Source organism: Eubalaena glacialis, chromosome X, assembly GCF_028564815.1.
Source record: "Eubalaena glacialis isolate mEubGla1 chromosome X, mEubGla1.1.hap2.+ XY, whole genome shotgun sequence".
NCBI lineage: Eukaryota > Metazoa > Chordata > Mammalia > Artiodactyla > Balaenidae > Eubalaena > Eubalaena glacialis.
This window is the reverse complement of record NC_083736.1, coordinates 92,246,079-92,272,416: the sequence shown is the minus strand read 5'-3', so window position 1 is coordinate 92,272,416 and position 26,338 is coordinate 92,246,079.

Here is a 26,338-nt window from a genome sequence, read left to right as displayed (position 1 = left end):
CAAATGAAGAGGAAATAGGCAGTCTACCTGAAAAAGAATTCAGAATAATGATAGTAAAGGTGATCCAAAATCTTGGAGATAGAATAGAGAAAATGCAAGAAACATTAAACAAGGACCTAGAAGAACTAAAGAGGAAACAGGTAATGATGAACAACACAATAAATGAAACTAAAAGTGCTCTAGAAGGGATCAATAGCAGAAAAACTGAGGAAGAAGAACGGATAAGTGACCTGGAAGATAAAAGAGTGGAAATAACTACTGTAGAGCAGAATAAAGAAAAAAGAATGAAAAGAAGTGAGGACAGTCTCAGAGACCTCTGGGACAACATTAAATGCCCCAACATTCGAATTATAGGGGTCCCAGAAGAAGAAGAGAAAAGGAAAGGGACTGAGAAAATATTTGAAGAGATTATAGTTGAAAACTTCCCTAATATGGGAAAGGAAATAGTTAATCGAGTCCAGGAAGCACAGAGAGTCCCATACAGGATAAGTCCAAGGAGAAACATGCCAAGACACATATTAATCAAACTGTCAAAAATTAAATATAAAGAAAACATATTAAAAGCAGCAAGGGAAAAACAACAAATAACACACAAGGGAATCCCCATAAGGTTAACAGCTGATCTTTCAGCAGAAACTGCAAGCCAGAAGGGAGTGGCAGGACATATTTAAAGTGATGAAGGAGAAAAACCTACAACTAAGATTACTCTACCCAGCAAGGATCTCATTCAGATTTGATGGAGAAATTAAAAACTTTACAGACAAGCAAAAGCTAAGAGAATTCAGCACCACCAAACTAGCTTTACAACAAATGCTAAAGGAACTTCTCTAGGCAGGAATCACAAGAGAAGGAAAAGACCTAAAATAACAAACCCAAAACAATTAAGAAAATGGGAATAGAAACATACATGTCGATAATTACCTTAAATGTAAATGGATTAAATGCTCCCACCAAAAGACAAAAACTGGCCGAATGGATACAAAAACAAGACCCATATATATGCTGTCTACAAGAGACCCACTTCAGACCTAGGGACACATACAGATTGAAAGTGAGGGGATGGAAAAAGATATTGCATGTAAATGGACATCAAAAGAAAGCTGGAGTAGCAATTCTCATATAAGACAAAATAGACTTTAAAATAAAGACTATTACAAGAGACAAAGAAGGACACTACATAATGATCAAGGGATCGATCCAAGAAGAGGATATAACAATTGTAAATATTTATGCACCCAACATAGGAGCACCTCAATATAGAAGGCAAATACTAACAGCCATACAAGGGGAAATCGACAGTAACACAATCATAGTAGGGGACTTTAACACCCCACTTCCACCAATGGACAGATCATCAAAAATGAAAATAAATAAGCAAACACATGCTTTAAATGATACATTAAACAAGATGGACTTAATTGATATTTATAGGACATTCCATCCAAAAACAACAGAATTCACATTTTTCTCAAGTGCTCATGGAACATTCTCCAGGATAGATTATATCTTGGGTCACAAATCAAGCCTTGGTATATTTATGAAAATTGAAATTGTATCAAGTAACTTTTCCGACCACAACGCTATGAGACTAGATATCAATCACAGGAAAAGATCTGTAAAAAATAAAAACACATGGAGGATAAACAATACACTACTCAATAACCAAGTGACCAGTGAAGAAATCAAAGAGGAAATCAAAAAATACCTAGAAACAAATGACAATGGAGACACAATGACCCAATACCTATGGGATGCAGCAAAAGCAGTTCTAAGAGGGAAGTTTATAGCAATACAATCCTACCTTAAGAAACAGGAATCATCTCAAATAAACAACGTAATCTTGCACCTAAAGCAATTAGAGAAAGAAGAACAAAAACCCCCAAAGTTAGCAGAAGGAAAGAAATTATAAAGATCATATCAGAAATAAATGAAAAAGAAATGAAGGAAACGATAGCAAAGATCAATAAAACTAAAAACTGGTTATTTGAGAAGATAAACAAAATTGATAAACCATTAGCCAGACTCATCAAGAGAAAAAGGGAGAAGACTCAAATCAATAGAATTAGAAATGAAAAAGGAGAAGTAACAATTGACACTGCAGAAATACAAGCGATTATGAGAGATTACTGCAAGCAACTCTATGCCAATAAAATGGACAACCTGGAAGAAATGGACAAATTCTTAGAAATGCACAACCTGCCGAGATTGAATCCGGAAGAAATTGAAAATATGAATAGACCAATCACAAGCACTGAAATTGAAACTGTGATTAAAAATCTTTCAACAAGCAAAAGCCCAGGACCAGATGGATTCATAGGTGAATTCTATCAAACATTTAGAGAAGAGCTAACACCTATCCTTCTCAAACTCTTCCAAAATATTGCAGAGGGAGGAACACTCCCAAACTCATTCTACGAGGCCACCATCACCCTGAAACCAAAACCAGACAAAGATGTCACAAAGAAAGAAAACTACAGGCCAATTTCACTGATGAACATAGATGCAAAAATCCTCAACAAAATACTAGCAAACAGAATCCAACAGCACATTAAAAGGATCATACACCATGATCAAGTGGGGCTTATTCCAGGAATGCAAGGATTCTTCAATATACACAAATCAATCAACGTGATACACCATATTAACAAACTGAAGGAGAAAAACCATATGATCATCTCAATAGATGCAGAGAAAGCTTTTGACAAAATTCAACACCCAGTTATGATAAAAGCCCTCCAGAAAGTAGGCATAGAGGGAACTTTCCTCAACATAATAAAGGCCATATATGACAAACCCACAGCCAACATCGTCCTCAATGGTGAAAAACTGAAACCATTTCCACTAAGATCAGGAACAAGACAAGGTTGCCCACTCTCACCACTATTATTCAACATAGTTTTGGAAGTGTTAGCCACAGCAATCAGAGAAGAAAAAGAAATAAGAGGAATCCAAATCGGAAAAGAAGAAGTAAAGCTGTCACTGTTTGCAGATGACATGATACTATACATAGAGAATCCTAAAGATGCTACCAGAAAACTACTAGAGCTACTCAATGAATTTGGTAAAGTAACAGAAATCTCTTGCATTCCTATACACTAATGATGAAAAATCTGACAGTGAAATTAAGAAAACCCTCCCATTTAGTATTGCAACAAAAAGAATAAAATATTTAGGAATAAACCTACCTAAGGAGACAAAAGACCTATATGCAGAAAATTATAAGACACTGATGAAAGAAATTAAAGGTGATATAAATAGATGGAGAGGTATACCATGTTCTTGGATTTGAAGAATCAACATTGTGAAAATGACTCTACTACCCAAAACAATGTACAGATTCAATGCAATCCCTATCAAACTACCACTGGCATTTTTCACAGAACTAGAGCAAAACATTTCACAATTTGTATGGAAACACAAAAGACCCTGAATAGCCAAAGCAATCTTGAGAACGAAAAATGGAGCTGGAGGAATCAGGCTCCCTGACTTCAAACTATACTACAAAGCTGCAGTAATCAAGACAGTATGGTACTGTCACAAAAACAGAAACATAGATCAATGGAACAGGATAGAAAGCCCAGAGATAAACCCATGCACATATGGTCACCTTGTCTTTGATAAAGGAGGCAAGAATATACAATGGAGAAAAGACAGCCTCTTCAATAAGTGGTGCTGGGAAAACTGGACAGCTACATGTAAAAGTATGAAATTAGAACACTCCCTAACACCATACACAAAAATAAACTCAAAATGGATTGAACACCTAAATGTAAGGCCAGACACTATCAAATTCTTAGAGGAAAACATTGGCAGAACACTGTATGACATAAATCACAGCAATATCCTTTTTGACCCAGCTCCTAGAGAAATGGAAATAAAAACAAAAATAAACAAATGGGACCTAATGAAACTTAAAACCTTTTGAACAGCAAAGGGAACCATAAACAAGACCAAAAGACAACCCTCAGAATGGGAGAAAATATTTGCAAATGAAGCAAATGACAAAGGATTAATCTCCAAAATTTACAAGCAGCTCATGCAGCTCAATAATAAAAAAACAAGCAACCCCATCCAAAAATGTGCAGAAGACCTAAAAAGACATTTCTCCAAAGAAGATATACAGATTGCCAACAAACACATGAAAGAATGCTCAACATCATTAATCATTAGAGAAATGCAAATCAAAACTACAATGAGGTATCATCTCACACCGGTCAGAATGGCCATCATCAAAAAATCTAGAAACAATAAATGCTGGAGAGGGTGTGGAGAAAAGGGAACACTCTTGCACTGTTGGTGGGAATGTAAATTGATACAGCCACTATGGAGAACAGTATAGAGGTTCCTTGAAAAACTAAAAATAGAACTACCGTACGACCCAGCAATGCCACTACTGGGCATATACCCTGAGAAAACCATAATTCAAAAAGAGTCATGTACCAAAATGTTCATTGTATCTCTGTTTACAATAACCAGGACATGGAAGCAACCTAAATGTCCATCATCGGATGAATGGATAAAGATGTGGCACATATATACAATGGAATATTACTCAGCCATAAAAAGAAATGAAATGGAGTTATTTGTAGTGAGATTGATAGACCTAGAGTCTGTCATAGAGAGTGAAGTAAGTCAGAAAGAGAAAAACAAATACAGTATGCTAACACATATATACGGAATCTAAGGAAAAATAAATAAATAAATAAAAGGTCATGAAGAACCTAGTAGTAAGACGGGAATAAAGACACAGACCTACTAGAGAATGGACTTGAGGATATGGGGAGAGGGATGGGTAAGGTGACAAAGTGAGAGAGTGGCGTGGACATATATACACTACCAAATGTAAAATAGATAGCTAGTGGGAAGCAGCCGCATAGCACAGGGAGATCAGCTCTGTGCTTTGTGACCACCTAGAGGGGTGGGATAGGGAGGGCGGGAGGGAGGGAGACGCAAGAGGGAAACGATATGGGAACATATGTATGTGTATAACTGATTCACTTTGTTATAAAGCAGAAACTAACACACCATTGTAAAGCAATTATACTCCAATAAAGGTGTTAAAAAAAATATGCCTGGTTGTGTTCAAACGTTTCCTGGCTTTGTTCCTCTCTTTCACTTTATCTGGCCCTTCTCTATTCTATGTCTTTGTTATCCTTTTCTGGCTGAATTTTCATTTCTTTTCCAGCAGTTTTCTCATTTGTAGAGAGTCCTGCTCTGTGGCAGAGCAGTTTTGAGAGTACATGGGTTTAGAGTGCTGTAGCCTCTCCGAATTTACATTGGGATAATTGCACTTAACCTTTATTGAAGTGAGCAAAACCCCTGGCAATTTAAACTTCTATTTTCAAAATGGCTCACTGCCTTTTCAGTGAATACCTGTAGGCTATGTTTGAACTCTCCTATTCCCAAGTTCATTGGAAGCCCTTTTATTTCCTTCCGCTTCTTCCTACACAGATGCTGATAATATTCAGATCTCATGGTTGTTGGTGGGTTTCTCCCCACTCACCTGTACTTCAGGGCTGGAGAGGAACAATTTTCCCATAGTTTAGTTATAAAATTGTCTATAGATATTTCGTATCAGTATTTGTTTTTGTTTGTTTTTATTTTGGAATTCAGGAAGTTCTAAAATCTGTTTCTATTCCAATCACCATCTCTCAATAGTTACTTTTTTAAAGTTTTTATGAAACATTTACTACAAAAGTTGATTATGTTTTCAGTTGCATATAAAGAAGACATAAATTTTGGAAGCAGGTATTTTGAGGCAACATTCTTTGACCACAGTATAATAAAACCAGAATTTAATATTGAAACTTTAAGTAAACAAACAAATGAAGAAACCCAGAAACTATAAGTTGAAATAGAACTCTTCCAAAGACCTATGAGGAAAACAGAAAAACAACAAAACATTGATTATTTAGAATACAATTTAAAAACTCAGAGAATCAAATGAAAAACTTGAAAACTAACGAGAGCACAATAAAATGGTGATTTGCACAATGGATACACAAAAATAATGTTCCTATATTTCAGAGAACAGCTGAAACTACCCTCTAAATTCTACAACTGCAACAAAAATTACAAAATAACTAAGAATTCATATAATTGAAAATGTTCAGTACTAAATGAAGAAAATATTAACAGAACAACAAAAAGCTTGAATAAATAAAATACCTATGTATTATAAGATAGAATTATTATTAAAAATGCCAGTTCTTTCCAAATTATTACAATTAATGTTATTTTAATTAAGAATTCAATAGGATTTCTTTCCATACTGGAAAAATGATTCTAAATTTCTTCTAGAAGAGGAAATAGATAAGAGTAGTTATGAACATATTATAAAAATATGTTTATGATGGAGAATGTTCACTGTTCCCTATTAAAATGTAGTAATAAGACATAGTATTTAAACCAGTGTGATACTGCTGTGTGCTGAGCACTACACACTCACACCACATACACACATACAGTGTTTGAAAGAGCAGGATTCAATGGATATAAAAGAAATCAACGTTATTATTTCATTACCATGGCTCCTTTATATACATTCTTATGGAGCTGATTCTTCCCCTGCCCTCTGCTTGAAATTTCAGACTGGACCAAACTTTTCACTATCACTCTCCAGGGGTAAGTCCTCTGATCACCTTAGTTAACTTATACGTACAAACCAGTGTAATTATCTAAACTCCAAACTTCATTTGAAGCTAAAGCTTCTACTCTCTCACAGCTAGTAGCTGCAATAGGAAAAGGGGTTCTTGTAGTAATGGTGCCATATGTTCACATATTTCAATTTACTCCTCTGCACTCAGTAAACTGCATTTCTCAACCACACCCCCCCTTCATCTAGGTGGAATTATCTGGCTGAGTGCTGGCCAATGGAATGTGGGTAAAAGTGATATATGCCGTTTTCTAAGTCTGAAAACAAAGGACTTTGCAATGGCAGAGTGACAAAGAAGAAGAGGCCCAGATGCCTAAAATCCTTGCCTGGAGGAGAGCTGACCAGAACACCCAAACCAAAAATATCCGCATCAGACTGTGTGAGTGGGAAACAAACTGACTGTGTTCATCCACTGAGATTTGGGGATTGTTTAATAAAATTTGGCTTAATCTGACTAATGTAGAGACATGATTGATTCTTTCCTTTTCCCACATTTTGAGCTCCTAATGTTTCTCTCACAGATTACTAACTGTGGTTTCTGACATATCTAGTGTTCAAGTCTTCAAGCAGTAGAGAGATGAGGGTGCAAGATATGTCTTATATGAATGGTGCTATGTTGAATTGGCATCAAGGCACCTGGTGTTTGTGGGGTCTTTTCATACATGTTTCATATCTTGTCCACTAACGTATAGACTTCTGATTTGTTATTTGTGAGAGTATCATTACTTCTGAATTTACAAACCTCTATTTTTCTGCCACAGGCTCTTCAGCCAACTTTTCACTCTTAAATTTCTCAGGTATGAATCAGGCATCAATCTGTGTTTCCCCAAGTGACATAGGATGCTTATAAAGCATTCTGAATGGTGTAGTTGAAGACTGTCTCACTGACCTTAAAGTGAGAAAAAAATCATCCCCTACCCTGGGCCAACTCTTAAAAAAACTACAAGAAGCACCATTCATATATAGTAGGACACTCTGCAACAGAGTCATTCTTCCTACCAGCCCTTTTGCACATTGACAAAAATCTGAAGTCCTCTGATTACCAACTTCTCTAACTTTACTGACTTAACCCTTTATACAATTAAGTGAAAGGCTAAGGGCAACACAATTGGGTTTCAGACACCTCCATTGCAAGCTCTTCATAAATGATTTAAAATCTCACTTTGGAAAAAAGAGTATGGTTGTCCTCCCTTATCTGAGGTTTTGCTGTCTGAAGTTGCAGTTACCCACAGCCAATCATGATCCAAAAATATTAAATGGGAATTCCAGAAATAAAAAATTCATAAATTTTAAATTGCATGGACATTCTGCATAGCATGATGAAGTCTCCCTCTGTGACACTTTGGCCGACCCAAAACATGAATCATCCCTTTGTCCAGCGTATCCACACTGTATATGCTAACTGCCCCTTCTTCACTTAGTAGTCCTCTACGTTATCAGATTGACTGTTGTGGTATCATACTGCTTGTGTCCAAGTAACACTTATTTTACTTAATAATGACCCCAAAGCACAAGAGTGCTGATGTTGGTAATTCAGATATTCTCTTACTGTGTCTAATTTATAAATTAAACTATATCATAGGTATGTATGTATAGGAAAAAAACAGTATATATAGGGTTCAGAACGATCTGCAGTTTCAGGCATCCACTAGGAGTCTTGGAATATATCCCCCTTGGATAAGGGTGGGGGACTATTGTAGTTTTCTTCCAGGTTGTCCATTTTATTGGCATATAGTTGCTTGTAGTAAGCTCTCATGATCCTTTGTATTTCTGCAATGCCAGTTGTTACTTTTCCTTTTTTGTTTCTAATTCTATTGCTTTGAGACTTCTGCCTTTTTTTCTTGATGAGTCTGGCTAACGGTTTTTCAATTCTGTTTATCTTCTCAAAGAACCAGCTTTTAGCTTTGTTGCTCTTTGATATTGTTTCCTTCATTTCTTTGTCATTTATTTCTGATCTGATCTTTATGATTTCTTTCCTTCTGCTAACTTTGGAGTTTTTTTGTTTGTTTGTTTCTCTAATTCCTTTAGGTGTAAGGTTAGGTTTTTTACTGAGATGTTTCTTGTTTCTTGAGGTAGGATTGTATTATGATAAACTTCCCTCTTAGAACTGTTTTTGTTGCATCCCATAGGTTTTGGGTCGTTGTGTTTTCATTGTCATTTGTTTGTAGGTATTTCTTGATTTCCTCTTTGATTTCTGAAGTGATCTCTTGGTTATTTAGTAGTGTATTGTTTAGCTTCCTAGTGTTTCTAATTTTTACAGATTTTTTCCCTGTAATTGATATCTAGTCTCATAACGTTGTAGATGGAAATGATACTTGATATGATTTCAATTTTCTTAACTTTACCAAGGCTTGATTTGTGACCCAAGATATGATCTATCCTGGACAATGTTCAATGAGCACTTCAGAAGAAAGTGTATTCTGTTGTTTTTGGATGGAATGTCCTACAAATATCATTTACGTCCATTTTGTTTAATGTATCATAGAAAGCTTGAGCTTTCTTTTTTATTTTTATTTTGGATGATCTGTCTTTCATAAAAGTGGGGTGTTTAAGTCCCCTACTGTGATTGTGTTACTGTCGATTTCCCTTTTTATGGCTGTTAGCATTTGCCTTATGTATTGAGGTGCTCTTATGTTGGGTGCATAAACATTTCCAATTTTTATATCTTCTTCTTGGATTGATCCCTTGATCATTATGTAGTGTCCTTTTTGGTCTCGTCATAGTCTTTATTTTAAAGACTATTTGGTCTGATATGGGTATTGCTACTCCAGCTTTCTTTTGATTTCCATTTGCAAGGACTATCTTTTTCCATCCCCTCACTTTCAGTCTGTATGTGTGCCTAGTTCTGAAGTGGGTCTCTTGTAGACTGCATATATATGGGTCCTGTTTTTGTATCCATTTAGCCAGTCTATGTGTTTTGGTTGGAGCATTTAATCCATTTACATTTAAGGTAATTATTGATATGTATGTTCCTATTACCATTTTCTTAATTGTTTTGGCTTTGTTATTGTAGGTTTTTTCCTTCTCTTGTGTTTCCTGCCTAGACAAGTTCCTTTAGCTTTCGTTGTAAAGCTGGTTTGGTGGTGCTGAATTCTCTTAGCTTTTGCTTGTCTGTAAAGGTTTTAATATTTCTGTTGAATCTGAATGAGATCCTTGCTGGGTAGAGTAATCTTGGTTGTAGGTTTTTCCCTTTCATTGCTTTAAATATGCCCTGCCACTCCCTTCTGGCTTGCAGAGTTTCTGCTGAAAGGTCAGCTGCTAACCTTATAGGGATTCCCTTGTATATTATTTGTTGCTTTTCCCTTGCTGCTTTTAATAGTTTTTCCTTGTATTTAATTTTTGATAGTTTGATTATTATATTTCTTGTCGTGTTTCTCCTTGGATTCATCCTGTATGGGACTATCTGTGCTTCCTGGACTTGATTGACTATTTCCTTTCCCAAATTAGGTAAGTTTTCAACTATAACCTCTACAAATATTTTCTCAGCCCCTTTCTTTTTCTCTTCTTCTGGAACCCCTATAATTTGAATATTGGTGTGTTTGATATTATCCCAGAAGTCTCTGAGACTGTCCTCTTTTCTTTTAATTCTTTTTTCTTTATTCTGCTCTGCAATAGTTATTTCCACTATTTTATCTTCCAGGTCACTGATCCATTCTTCTGCCTCAGTTATTCTGCTATTGATTCCTTCTAGAGAATTTTTAATTTCATTTATTGTGTTTTTCATGATTGTTTGTTTGCTCTTTAGTTCTTCTATGTCCTTGTTAAACTTTTCTTGTATTTTCTCCATTCTATTTCCAAGATTTTGGATCATCTTTCCTGTCATTACTCTGAATTCTTTTTCAGGTAGACTGCCTATTTCCTCTTCATTTGTTTGATCTGGTGGGTTTTTACCTTACTCCTTCATCTACTGAGTATTTCTCTGTTTCTCATTTTGCTTAACTTATACTGTGTTTGGGGTCTCCTTTTAGCAGGCTGCATGTTCGTAGTTCTTGTTGTTTTTGGTCTCTGCCCCTAGTGGGTAATGTTGGTTCAGTGGGTTGCGTAGGCTTCCTGGTGGAGTGGACTGGTGCCTGTGTTCTGGTGGATGAGTCTTGATCCTGTCTTTCTGGTACAGGACTGTGTCTGGTGGTATGTTTTGTGGTGTCTGTGACCTTATTGTGATTTTAGGCAGCCTCTCTGCTAATGGGTGGTGTTGTGTTCCTGTCATGCTAGTTGTTTGACATAGGGTGTCCAACACTGTAGTTTGCTGGTTGTTGAGTGGAGCTGGGTCTTAGCATTGAGATGGAGATCTGTTGAAGAGCTTTTGCTGTTTGATATTATGTGGAGCCAGGAGGTCTCTAGTGAACAAACGTCCTGAACTCAGCTCTCCCACTTCAGAGGCACAGGCCTGCCACCCAGCTGGAGCACTAAGACCTGTCAGCCACACGGCTTAGAAGTAAATGGAGAAAGAAAGAATAAAATAAAATAAAATAAAGTTATTAAAATATTAAATTAAAAAATTATTATAAATAAAAAATTAAAAAGTAACAAGAAAAAAAAGAAAGAACGAAAGAAGAGAGCAAACAAACCAAAAAACAAATCCACCAATGATAACAAGTGCTAAAAACTATATTACTAAAAAAAAAAAAAAAAAAAAAAAAAAACGGACAGACAGAACCCTGGGACAAATAGTAAATGCAAAGCTATACAGACAAAATCACACAAAGAAGCATGCACATGCAAAGTCACAAAAAGACAAAAAGGAAAAATATATATATATATATTTAAAAAAAGGAAGAGAGCAACCAAATCAATAAACAAATCTACCAATGATAATAAACTCTAAATACTAAACTAAGATAAACATAAAACCAGAAACAAATTAGGTACAGAAAGCAAACCCCAAGTCTACAGTTGCTCCCAAAGTTCACTGCCTCAGTTTTGGGATGATTTGTTGTCTATTCAAGTATTCCAGAGATGCAGTGTACATCAAGTTTATTGAGGAGATTTCATTTACTGCTACTGAGGCTGCTAGGAGAAATTTCCCTTTCTCTTCTTTGTTCCCACAGCTCCTGGGCTTCAGTTTTGGATTTGGCCCTGCCTCTGCATGTAGGTCACCTGAGGGTGTCTGTTCTTCGCTCAGACAGGACAGGGTTAAAGGAGCAGCTGATTAGGGGGCTATGGCTCACTCAGGCCAGGGAGAGGTAGGGGTACAGAGTGCGGGGCGAGCCTGCGGCGGCAGAGGCTGGTGTGACATTGCAACAGCCTGACGTGTGCAGTGTGTTCTCATGGGGAAGTTGTCCCTGGATCATGGGACCCTGGCAGTGGCTGGCTGCACAGGCTCCCGAGAGGGGAGGTGTGGATAGTGACATGTGCTTGCACACAAGATTCGTGGTGGCTGCAGCAGCAGTCTTAGCATATCATGCCTATCTCTGGTGTCCATGCTGATACCCGCGGCTTGCGCCCGTCCCTGGAGCTCGTTTAGGTGGTGTTCTGAATCCCCTCGCCTCACGCACCCTGAAACAATCGTGTCTTGCCTCTTAGGCAATTCCAGACTTTTTCCCAGACTCCCTCCCAGCCAGCTGTGGCACACTAGTCCCCTTCAGGCTGTGTTCATGCAGCCAACCCCAGTCCTCTCCCTGAGATCTGAACTCCGAAGCTGAAGCCTCAGCTCCCAGCCTCTACCCGCCCCAGTGGGTTAGCAGACAATCCTCTCAGGCTGGTGAGTGCTTGTTGGCACTGATCCTCAGTGTGGGAATCTCTCCATTTTGCCCTCTGCACCGCTATTGCTGCACTCTCCTCCGTGGCTCCTAATCTTCCCCTCACCACCTCCTGTCTCTGCCAGTGAAGGGGCTTCCTAATGTGTGGAAACTTTTCCTCCTTCACAGCTCCCTCCCAGAGGTGAAGGTCCCATCCCTATTCTTTTGTCTCTGTTTTTTCTTTTTTCTTTTGCCCTACCCAGGTACATTGGGAGTTTCTTGTCTTTTGGGAACTCTGAGGTCTTCTGCCAGCGTTCAGTAGGTGTTCTGTAGGTTTTGTTCCACATGTAGATGTATTTCTGACATATTTGTGGAGAGGAAGGTGATCTCCATGTCTTACTCCTCCACCATCTTGAAGATCTCCTAATTACCTGCTTTAAATTAATATTATGGAAACTAGTAAAATATGAGCATGAAGTATAACTATGAAAATAATTTGCATATTTTAAAAAGATCAGATAAAGATGAAGATCCCCAAAACTTGCTTTAAAAAACTTTCAAAAACAAAAATAAAAATATTCTGCACTCATATTGATTCAAAATCATATTTAATCTTTCTTTCCATTTTTTTAAAGAAGGCTTCCAGTCTTGTTCCTAAATAAAAGATTGGCAAAGAATGTACATTAGTATGTGTATGCTATAAATGTATTTGTTTCTGTGTGTGCATTTTCACATTTTAATAAACTTTTAATATCAATCACCAATTCCTATATCCAATTTAATTGAATAATATATTCTCTCTCTCTCTTGCTCTTGTTCTCACTCTCCCTCTCTCTTAATTTATACCTCTATCTTTGTATCTATTTATATCTTTTCTAATTTAAATATGTAGGTTTTAATATTGAACATTTCTTTTAGAATACTATAAACAAATTTTAATTGAAATCTCCTTTTGAATAAAGAGTAAATTAACAATGATTAATAAAGTATAGGATTTCAAGTCAGGCTTCTGGGAAACAGCCTCTGGGAAACAATGTGATGGCAATAGACATAGCCTTATCAAAAGAAAATGTCTTTTCTAATCCAATCATATTCTAGCTACCTTGAAGAGACTGCCTAGGTTATGGGTCCATGTGTGAACTTCCCACTGGTCTACAAATTGATATATAAAGATGAATCAGCCCTACCCATGCATTTGAATAGCCCAAGAAATGACATTTCTTTCTCCTTTATATACTGTGATCCCTAGAAGCAACTGTGTAAAGGAGGGTCATATTAATAATCCTGTATATTACAGCAATAATTTCAGATCTAACAGCTTGGCTAAGAATTTATCAAGTATATTTTTTTACTCAGACATTAAATTTCTTTGAATTATTTGCACAAGAAATTCCTAGGCAAGAACTGTTTCTTTAATATGTTCTATAACACCATTAGAGATTTATAAATATTTGCTTATAATCAGTCAACTTATTTTGAAGTTTATCCTATACTTGCTTGATCTCTGTGTTTAATTTGAATGCAACTACAATTCTTCCCCATCAAACCCTGTGTGCCATTCACACACCAGTGTAGGTTCACCTGGATTTGGTTTAAAAGTAAAAGACTGAATGTATCCAACCAGGGTTTGGGTTTGTCTTCCTGCTTTTGTTTTTTGTTTTGGTTTATTTTATTTGATTTTTTTTCTGTTTTACTATGTGATGTCTACTATCAATTCACTCTTTTCCATTACTTAAGCCTTGGTTTTGATATCTAATGAGCTATATTACATGATGAACATCTGTAAGTGGTAAAAGGTCTGTTCAATATTTTGGTCTTTAAACAGCTATACTGGATAAACAACCAAATTTTGAAAACAAACCACATATGTTAAAACACGTTTTGAAGGGCTGGCAAGATGGTGAATTAGAAGGATGTGAGCTCAATCCTTCTTAAAAAAACACTAAAGTCACAACTAACTGCTGAACAACCATGGACAAAAAAATGGTGGAACCTACCAAAAATGATAACCTCCATCCAAAGACAAAAAAGAAGCCACAAGACAGTAGGAGGGGTTCAATGATGATAAAGTTAAATGTCATACCCACCAGGTGGGCAACCAACTAACTGGAAAATAATTATACCACAGAAGTTCTCCAACAAGGGTGAAAGTCCTGAGGCCCACATCAGGCTTCCCAGCCTGGGGGTCTGGCAATGGGAGGAGGAGCCCCAGAGTTTCTGGCTTTGAAGGTCACTGAGGTTTGATTACAGGAATTCCTCAGGACTGGAGGAAACAGAAACTCCACTCTTGCAGGGCGTACCCAAGGTCTTGTGCACACCAGGACCCAGGAAAAAAGCAGTGACCTCCTAAGAGACTGAGCCAGACTACCTGCTAGTATTGGAGGGTTTCCTGCAGAGGCAGGGGGTGGCTGTGGCTCACTGTGGGGACAAAGACACTGGCAGCAGCAGTTCTGGTGAGTCCTCATTGGCACGAGCCTTCCTGGAAGCCACCATTTGCCCACCCAACTCCCTGTAGGCTCCAATGCTTGGCCAAACAACCAACAGGGCAGGAACACAGCCCCACCTATCAGCAGATAGGCTGCTTAAAACCTTCCTGAGCATGGCCCTGCCCACAGGAGGGACAAGGCCCAGCTCCACCCACCAGTGGTCAGGAACCAGATCCTCCCACCAGGATACCTGCACAATCCTCTTAGACAGCCTCATCCGCCATAGGGCAGACAGCAGAAGCAAGAAGAACTACAATCCTGCAGTCTGTGGAAGGGAAACTGCAATCACAGAAAGTTGGACAAAATGAGATGGCATAGGAATATGTCCCAATCGAAGGAACAAGGCAAAGCCCCAGAACACCTAACTGAAGTGGAGATAGGCAAGCTACATGAAAAAGAATTCAGAGTAATGGTAGTGAAGATGATCCAAGATCTTGTAAAAAGAATGGAGGCACAGGTTGAGAAGATGCAAGAAATGTTTAACGAAGACCTAGAAGCACTAAAGAACAAACAAACAGAGACGAACAATACAATAACTGAAATGAAAAATACACTAGGAGGAATCAATAGCAGAATAACTGAGGCAGAAGAATGGATAAGTGACCTGGAAGATAAAATGGTGAAAATAACTGCCACAGAACAGAATAAAGAAAAAAGAATGAAATGAAGACAGTCTATGAGACCTCTGGGACAACATTAAATGTACCAACATTCACATTATAGGGGTCCCAAAAAGAGAAGAGAAAGAGAAAGGACCTGAGAAAATATCTGAAGAGATAATAGCTGAAAACTTCCCTAACATGGTAAAAGAAACAGTCACCCAAGTCCAGAAAGCAGAGTTCCAGGCAGGATAAACCCAAGGAGAAACATGTTGAGACAACATAGTAATCACCTGACAAAAATTAAAGACAAAGAAAAAATATAAAAGCAACAAGGGAAAAACAACAAATAACATACAAGGGAACTCCCATAAGGTTATCAGCAGATTTCTCAGCAGAAACTCTGTAGGCCAGAAGGGAGTGGCACGATATATTTAAAGTGATGAAAGGGCAAGACTTACAACCAAGAATACTCTACACAGCAAGGCTTTCATTCAAATTTGACAGAGAAATCAATAGCTTTACAGATAAGCAAAAGCTAAGAGAATTGAGCACCACCAGACCAGCTTTGCAACAAATGCTAAAGGAACTTCTTTAAGTGGAAAAGAAAAGAACACTACTAGAAACAAGAAAATTATGAATGGAAAAACTCACTGGTAAAGGCAAACATAAAGTAAAGGTAGAAAATCATGGGCATTCAAATATGATAACAAAATCAGCAGTTGTGAGAAGAGGAGACCACAAATGCAGGATATTGGAAATACATTTGAAATTAAAAGACCAGCAACTTAAAACAATCTGGTTTATATATATAGACTGCTATATCAAAACCTCATGGTAACCACAAAGCAAAAATCTGCAATAGGTACACACGCAAAAAAGAAAAAGGAATCCAAACACAACACTAAAGTTAGTCATCAAATTGCAAGAGAACAAAAGAGGAAAGGAAGAAAAAAGATCTACAGAAACAAATCTTAAACATTTAACAAAGTGGAAGTAAGAACAGAGAAATGCAATTCACTACTACGAGATATCACCTCACATCAGTCAGAATGCCCTTCATCAAAAAATCTACAAACAATAAATGTTGGAGAGAGTGTGGAGAAAAGGGGACCCTCCTACACTGTTGGTGGGAATGTAAGTTGGTACAGCCACTATTGAGAACAGTATGGAGTTTCCTTAAGAAACTAAAAATAGAGGTACCATATGATCCAGCAATCCCACTCCCGGGCATATATCTGGAGAAAAACATACTTCAAAAGGATTCATACACCCCAATGTTCATTGCAGTGCTCTTTACAATAGCCTAGACATGGAAAAACACTAAATGTCCAAATCGACAGATGAATAGATAAAGAAGGTATGGTACATATATACAATGGAATATTACTCAGCCATTAAAAAGAATGAAGTAATGCCATTTGCAGCAACATGGAAGGACCTTGAGATTATCATACTAAGTGAAGTAAGTCAGACAGAAAAAGACAAATATATGATATCACCTATATGTGGAATGTAAAAAAAAATGATACAAATAAACTTATTTACAAAACAGAAACAGACTCACAGACTTAGAGAAAACACTTATGGTTATCAGGGGGAGGGTTGGGGGGTGGATGGATTGGGAGTTTGGGATTGACATGTACACACTGCTATATTTAAAATAGATAATCAACAAGGACCTACTGTATAACACAGAGACTGCTGCTCAATATTCTGTAATGACCTAAATGGGAAAAGAATTTTAAAAATAATATTTTTATTATTTTATGTACATCAACTATACTCCAATAAAAATTAAAAATAAAGTAATAGAGACTACAAAAACAGTAGAAGGATAAATAATATTGGATAGATACATGTATTTGTATAACTGAATCACTTTGCTACACAAGTGAAACTAACACAGCATTGTTAATCAACTATGCTCCAATAGAAAAGAAAACTTTAAAAAAACAAAACAAAGTAAAAAAACAAGTTTCAAAGGGGAAAAGTATGGCTATATGTGTCATTGTTAATGAGTCCCTAAAATATTTAGCAACCATCTTAAAATGAGACAGATTAATCAAATGCTTTGAACCATTGAGAAAGGCATTGATTTTAATGGAAATTAAAATAAAACTTCCTATCCATGCACAAGCTTATTGGGTAACCAATTGGTATGATATTTAGAGTGGAATATACATAGATCCAGAAATTTATTTGTTAAGGCATAAGCAATATCACAGGATAAATACTCTGCACACTCTTAAAGTATCAAATATTTTTGGAACATTAATTTGAGGAGATAAAATACAATATTTACACTAATTTTTATGCTAAACCACAGAACTTCAAGTAAATTGTGTATTTGTAGTTTACTCTTTCAAATTATGACCTGATACAACCCTCCCACATTGTTTAGTATGTTTTAACAATCCTTTGCTTTTAGAAGTATGTGAATTGAAATATTTTAGACATATTGAACTAAGGGAATAAGAATTAGATGCAAGGAAAAGACACCAGAATATCCACAATTAAAAATATATATATATATAGGTAATGACATGTAGACAATAGTTTTTTTCATACACTGCTAATGGAGTTGTTTGTCAGTACCTACTAAATTGAAACATGAATACACTATGACACAGCAATTTCACTCCTAGTAATATACCTAACATAAATACATATGTTTACCAAGACATGTCCTAGAAAGTAAAAGTTTCAACATATGAATTTTGGGGGGACACAAACATTCAGACCATAGTAGGATGTGAATCCAGAATATGTAGATACCACTCACGATTCAATTATAAATAGAAAAATATCCCTATTACTAAATGGGTAAAGGGTCTGAATAGCCATTTCTCCAAAGAAGTTATATAAATGGCCAATAAGTATATGAAAAGATGTTCAACATCTTTTTTCATTAGGAACATGCAAACAAAACCACAATGAGATACAACTGTACAAATACTAGGATGGATAAATTTAAAAAGACAGTAATAAAGATTGGTGAGGAGGTAAAGAAAGGTGAGCCCTCATACTTTACTGATAGAAATGTAAAGTGGCAGAGAATCTTTAGAAAACAGTTTGGCTGGTCCTTAAAGGGTAAAATAGATTAATGATCTAATTGAGCAATTTCACTCCAGTGTGTTTATCCAAGAGACATAAAAAATATATATTCACACAAAATTGTGTGCAAAAATGTTCATAGCAGCACAATTCATGGTAGGCAAAAAGTGTTAAAGAAAAACCTAAATATCCATCAACTGAAGAATGTATGAACAAAATGTAGTTTATCCATACAATGGGATAATATTCAGCAATACAGAGAAATGAAGCACTGATACATGTTACAAAATGGATGAACCTTGAATACCCTATGCTAAGTGAACTATGCCAGTTAAAAAAGACCATATATTGTATGAGTCTGTTGATATGAAATGTCCAGAAAAGCAAATCTATTGAGATAGAAAGTAAATTAGTAGTTGTCCAGGGTTAGGGGGTTGAGTGGGTGGGGAATGACTGCTACTAACTAAAGGTCTTCTTTAAGGAATAATGAAAATTTTCTAAGTTAGATACTTGTGATGATTGGACAACTCTTTCAGTATACTAAAAACCACTGAGTCGTACACTTTAAAAGGCTGAATTTTATGATATGTAAAGTTTATCTTCATAAGGATGTTATTTTAAAAAGCTCTGTGTTAGCAATTACATCTTCCTAACAGTGTAAGGGCTTCAGCAACGTATTCCCTCAAATTCTGGTCTCTCTGGTCTGTAAAAGGCAAATCAGATCATTTAATTTAGAAAACAATAAAGATTAGTGAGAAGCCTGAAATTAAAAAAACAATTAAACTCATAGAATTGAAAAATGCAGAGACTGAAATAAATCTCAATGAAGGGGCTCAATAGTGGAGTGGAAATTGTAAAGGATAGTATCAGTGAATTTGAGGAAAGATCAGTAGAATTTACTTAATCTTACCAACAGAAACAAAGTATACAAAAATAGTAAACCAAGTCTCAGCAGCCTGAAGGAAAATAACCAAAAAGCTAATATTCACATATTTGGGGTCCCAGAAGGAGAGGGCAGAGAGTGAGTTGGACTGAGAAAAGTATTCAAAGAAATAATGGTTTTAAATTTCTCAAATTTGGCAAAGACATGAACCCACAAATTCAAGATGTTTATGAATCCCAAACTGGATAGACCTAAGTAAATTAACACCAAGATATAGCACAAGTAAACTCTGAAATTTAAATATAAAAGGAAAAAATATTGAACACATTCAGAGAGAAATGACATTAAATTTGGAAGAATAACAGTTTGAATGACAGTGGATTTCTTGTCTGATACCAGGAAGTTCATAATTAAGTAGCACATGATTTTTGTTATTTATTGAAACCAAGAAATGTTAACTCAGAATTCTATACCCAGTGAAAACACATTTAAGGAATAAAGGAGAAATGAAGGCATTCTCACATGAAGGTAAGCTAAGAAACTGTGTTGCTAGTAAACCCATCTTTACAGAATAGCTGAAGATAGTCTCTAAACAGAAAAGAAATAACAGAAGAAGGTTTGAAACCACTAAAGAATGAAGACTGTTAGAATTAGTAAAAGTAAGGGTTAATATAAATAGATTATCCTTCTTTTCTTGAGCCTCTTAAATCATATTTCAATTTTTGAAGCAAAAATCATAACACCATCAGATGTGCTGCTCATGGTATATAGAATAAATATTTAAGGCAATTATATTTTTTAAATGGGTAGGTCAAAAGGACTTAAGTGATTCCTTTCACATGAAGTGACAAAATATTGATACCAGTAGACTACAGTAAGTTACTTATGTATTTTCTAATACACAGAGCAACCACTAAGGAAACTAAACAAAAGGATATATTCAAACATGCTATAAATAACTAAAAATGAAATTTAAAAATAGTCATGCAACCTACAGGAAAACAAGAAAAGAGAAAGACAGGAATAGGAAACAAATGGAAAAGAAGTAGTAAAATAGTGTACTTAAGCCCTAGTATATTTATAATTACTCAACTTGTAAGTAGTCTACACCAAATAACAGACAAAAATTGGCAGAATGGATGAAAACAACATGGCCCAACTATATGTTGTCTACGAGAAACTCACTTCAAATAGAAAGACATTGTCAAAAAGTTGAAAGTAAAATTATTTTAAAAGTATATAGCCTGGAAAAAATTAATCAAAATAAGCAGAAGTGGCTATATTAATGTACATAATGGTGACTTTTTAGCAAAAAAAATTACTAGAGTCAAAAATAGACACAAAATTATGGTAAAAGAGTCAATCCACCAAGAAGCTGTATCAATCTTAAACATGTATGCACCAAATAATGTAGCCTTAGAATACATGAAACAAAAACTTATTGAGCTAAAAGGATAGTCAAATTCACAAATATGATTAGGGACTATAACACACCACTCTCAGTAATGGATCAGAAAGCATGCAGAAGATACAAACAACAAAATGAACCAATAGGCTTACATTGACATGTATAGAAAACTCCATCCAACAATAGCAGAATATACATTTTTTTTCAAATGCTTATGATGGAACATTGACCTGGAGAGAAAATATTCTAAGTAATACACAAACAAGTTTAAATTTAAAATAATTGAAATCGTACAGAAGGCTACTCTCTGACCTTAATGGAATCAAACTAAAAACCAATAACAGAAAAGAAAGAGGAAAATACCCAAACATTTGGAAATTAAACAACACATTCCTAAATAATTCATCTATCAAAGAATTTTCAAAGGGGATATAAATACATTGAAGTGAATGAAAATGAAGATATAATATATAAAAATATTTGAGACCTACCTAAAATAGTGCTGAGAGGGAAATTTATCGCACTAAATCTTTATATTAGAAATGAAGAAAGGTTTTAAATCAATAATTTAATCAAAACCTAAGTTCCTTCCTCCAGGAAACAGAAAAGGAAGAGCAAAATAAACAAAACAAACAAAAGGAAAGAAATAATAAAGATGAGATCAGAAAGCAATAAAATTTAAAACAAAAACAATAGAGAAGTTAATGAAACAAAAAGCTATGTTTTTTGAAAAGAGCAGTACAATTGACAAAATTTTCTCAAGACTGAAAGACAAAGACATAAATTGCCTGTATTAGGAATAAAACATAAATATTACTACATCCTTCAATAAATATGTTGAATGAATAAAGAGTATTCATTAAACAGTCTAGTTTTAATTAAACTAAAGATCACAAAGGATCACATTTTTAGTGTTTGTATTCAAGAAACAGAACCAAACACTATCTCTTTTCAGAGCTTGGTTTCTTGTTTCCTTCAGGATAGAACAAAAGACTAAATGTACGAATCAAAGAAGCACATTGACGAAAGTTATACATAATAATTTGAATCAATCTTTTCAAAAAAGTAAAGAGAAACAAATAATTTCATTTCCAGGATGGAAACCATGTTTAATTTGTGGACATTATATTACTACTATTATTATCAACTTAAACAACTAGATTTTAATATTTTTCTTCTTTTCTAAAATTTTTATTGGGGTATAGTTGATTTACAATGTTGTGTTAGTTTCAGGTGTACAGCAAAGTGAATCTGTTATACATATACATATATCTATTCTTTTTTAGATTCTTTCCCCATATAGGCCATTACAGAGTACTGAATAGAGTTCCCTGTGCTATACAGTAGGTCCTTATTAGTTACCTATTTTATATATAGTATTGTGTATGTTTGAATCCTAATCTTCCAATTTTATCCCTCTGCTCTCCCTTACCTCCCAGTAACCATATGTTTATTTTCTATATCTGTAACTCTATTTCTGTTTTGTAGATGAGTTCATTTGTAACCCCTTTTTAGATTCCACATATAAGAGGTATCATATGTTATCTTTCTCTGTCTGACTTACTTCACTCAGTATGACAATCTCTAGGTCCATCCATGTTGCTGCAAATGGCATTATTTTGTTCTTTTTTTTATGGCTGAGTAATAGTCCATTGTATATATGTACCACATCTTCTTTATACATTCCTCTGTTGATGGAATGCTGGAGAGGGAGTGGAGAAAAGGGAATCCTCATGCACTGTTGGTGGGAATGTAAATTGATACAACCTCTATGGAGAACAGTATGGAGGTTCCTTATAAAACTAAAAATAGAACTAACATATGATCCAGCAATCCATTCCTGGGCATATATCCAGAGAAAAACATAATTCAAAAAGATACATGCACCCCAATGTTCATTGCAGCACTATTTACATTAGCCAGGACATGGAAGCAACTAGATTTTAATTTAAGTAATGTTAAACATTTGTAATATAAATCCAAATTATTTACTGATTTTTGTTAATACATGTGCATTTAACATCATTAAAGTCAGTGTACATTTTTTGTAATCTGCTTTTTTCCCATTGGGCACTATTTCATACATATATATTTATATGTTGGATATTCTACACCCTTGTCATTTTTATTTGACACAAACTATTATATCATGATGATATTTCTTAGTTTGTTTATCCACTACACATTAGTTAATCATTTTATATTGTTACTATAATAAAATACCTTGCTCCCTATCTGATATTTCTTAAAAACCCATACCATGTCCCTAAACTCACATTGACTGAGTTATACTTGTCTTTAATTTGGAGACCAATTCTGGAATCAGAGTTTAGCATCAAATCAACTTTATTTCTGAGCATTGCCCTGGTTCCATGGTTTGAGTTTTTGGGTCACCTACAGTGCCTGAGTCCCCAAATTAAAAATTTACTTACAGCCTAGTTCTCTGGAATCATAACTCTGTTTTAATCTTACCAGCTCTCTTGGCAACTGGTGTCCTTTCAATGAATGCCAGCTTGCCACAGATTTACCAAGATCTTCCACTAGGCTCCTCTATTACTTTGTACTGTCTGCATTTATAACCAAATATTTGTTACATCCTACTCTACAACCTTGAAAAAATGTGTATAATTACCTATACTGTCATTAATTTCTACAACATTTTCTTGAAGTCAAGTTCTGCCTGCTTGCCTGAACTTAATTTCATCAGCTACTACTGTGTGCAACAACAAACAACCTAGCCCATTTTAGTATCTAATTCCTGGCTCTTCTTGCTGGGTTGCTGGGTTTATTTTGCTACTGACAGATAAATTGAGGTTTAATTCATTCATTTAACAAATATTTATTGCACACATACTAAAATCTAGGCATTAGTACAGATGCAGAGTATTGCAGTAAACCAAACCTACAAAAACCCTGCCCTCATGGAATTTATATTATAGTGAGGGAAGAGGAAATTCTGGCACTTTCTACTATTAAATAACACTGCCATGTATACCTTTACTCTTTGTACATTTCTGGATTACTTTCTTGGTACAGATTGTGGTGGAAAAATATGAAAAAAAAATCACTGTGTGGCAGAGACTGGTTTGTTCTTCACCAAACCCACTTTTTTTTTTTTTCCTAAACACACAGCTAGAGTATATTCCACAGCCTCCTTCCCAGTTAGGTGTGGTCATGTGATTGAATTGCAGACAACAGAATTAAGAATTGCAGATAACAGAATTCTACTTCCAGATAATTTTAAACCTCCTACATAAGATACCCAGTGCTTTCCCCTTCTGTTGCCTGGATGCAAATGATCGTGGTGACTTTGGAGGCCATTGGTTGAAGATGGTGGAGCATCAAGATGGAAAGAATCTGGGTCCAGAATGACACATTTCAGGAGGTTTGCTAACCATTTTACTTTTATCATGTTTGAGCCATTATACCATTTTGGCAGTGCTCATTTTCTTTTTCTTTTTTTTTTTTTTTTTTTTTTTGTAGTGTATTTCCTTCTGATTATTATTTTTTTTTAAATTTTTTAATTTAATTTAATTTTATTTTTTACACAGCAGATTCTTATTAGTCATCAATTTTATACACATCAGTGTATACATGTCAATCCCAATCACCCAATTCATCACACGACCACCCCCACCCCCCCGCCGCTTTCCCCCCTTGGTGGCCATACATTTGTTCTCTACATCTGTGTCTCAATTTCTTCCCTGCAAACAGGTTCATCTGTACCATTTCTCTAGGTTCCACATATATGCGTTAATATACGATATTTGTTTTTCTCTTTCTGACTTACTTCACTCTGTATGACAGTCTCTAGACCCATTCACATCTCAACAAATGACCCAATTTCGTTCATTTTTATGGCTGAGTAATATTCCATTGTATATATGTACCACATCTTCTTTATCCATTCATCTGTTGATGGGCATTTAGGTTGCTTCCATAACCTAGCTATTGTAAATAGTGCTGCAATGAACATTGGGGTGCATGTGTCTTTTTGAATTATGGTTTTCTCTGGGTATATGCCCAGTAGTGGGATTGCTGGACCATATGGCAATTATATTTTTAGTTTTTTAAGGAACCTCAATACTGTTCTACATAGTGGCTGTATCAATTTACATTCCCACAAACAGTGCAAGAGGATTCCATTTTCTCCACACCCTCAACAGCATTTGTTGTTTGTAGGTTTTCTGATGATGCCCATTCTAACTGGTGTGAGGTGATACCTCATTGTAGTTTTGATTTGCATTTCTCTAATAATTAGTGATGTTGAGCAGCTTTTCATGTGCTTCTTGGTCATCTGTATGTCTTCTTTGGAGACATGTCAATTTAAGTCTTCTGCCCATTTTTGGATTGGGTTGTTTGCTTTTTTAATATTGAGCTGCATGAGCTGTTTATATATTTTGGAAATTAATCCTTTATCCATTGATTTGTTTGTAAATATTTTCTCCCATTCTGAGGGTTGTCTTTTCGGCTTGTTTATGGTTTCCTTTGCTGTGCAAAAGCTTTTAAGTTTCATTAGGTCCAATTTGTTTATTTTTGTTTTTATTTCCATTACTCTAGGAGGTGGATCAAAAAAGATCTTGCTGTGCTGTATGTTGAGTGTCCTTCCTATGTTTTCCTGTAAGAGTTTTATAGTGTCCGGTGATACATTTAGGACTCTAATACATTTTGAGTTTATTTTTGTGTATGGTGTTAAGGAGTGTTCTAATTTCATTCTTTTACATGTAGCTGTCCAGTTTTCCCAGCACCACTTATTGAAGAGACTGTCTTTTCTCCATTGTATATCCTTTTCTCCTTTGTCATAGATTAGTTGACCATAGGTGCGTGGGTTTATCTCTGGGCTTTCTATCTTGTTCCATTGATCTATATTTCTGTTTTTGTGCCAGTACCATAATGTCTTGATTACGGTAGCTTTGTAGTATAGTCTGACGTCAGGGAGTCTGATTCCTCCAGCTCCATTTTTTTCCCTCAAGACTGCTTTGGCTATTCGGGGTCTTTTGTGTCTCCATACAAATTTTAAGATTTTCTGTTCTAGTTCCGTAAAAAATACCATTGGTAATTTGATAGGGATTTCAATGAATGTGTAGATTGCTTTGGGTAGTATAGTCATTTTCACAACATTGATTCTTCCAATCCAAGAACATGGTATATCTCTCCATCTGTTTGTATCATCTTTAATTTCTTTCATCAGTGTCTTATAGTTTTATGCATGCAGGTCTTTTGTCCCCGTAGGTAGGTTTATTCCTAGGTATTATATTCTTTTTGTTGCAGTGGTAAATGGGAGTGTTTCCTTAATTTCTCTTTCTGATCTTTCATTGTTAGTGTATAGGAATGCAAGAGATTTCTGTGCATTAATTTTGTGTCCTGCAACTTTACCAAATTCATTGATTAGCTCTAGTAGTTTTATGGTGGCAACTTTAGGATTCTCTATATATCGTAGCATGTCATCTGCAAACAGTGACAGTTTTACTTCTTCTTTTCCAATTTGTATTCCTTTTATTTCTTTTTCTCTGATTGCTGTGCCCAGGACTTTTAAAACTATGTTGAATAATAGTGTTGAGAGTGGACATCC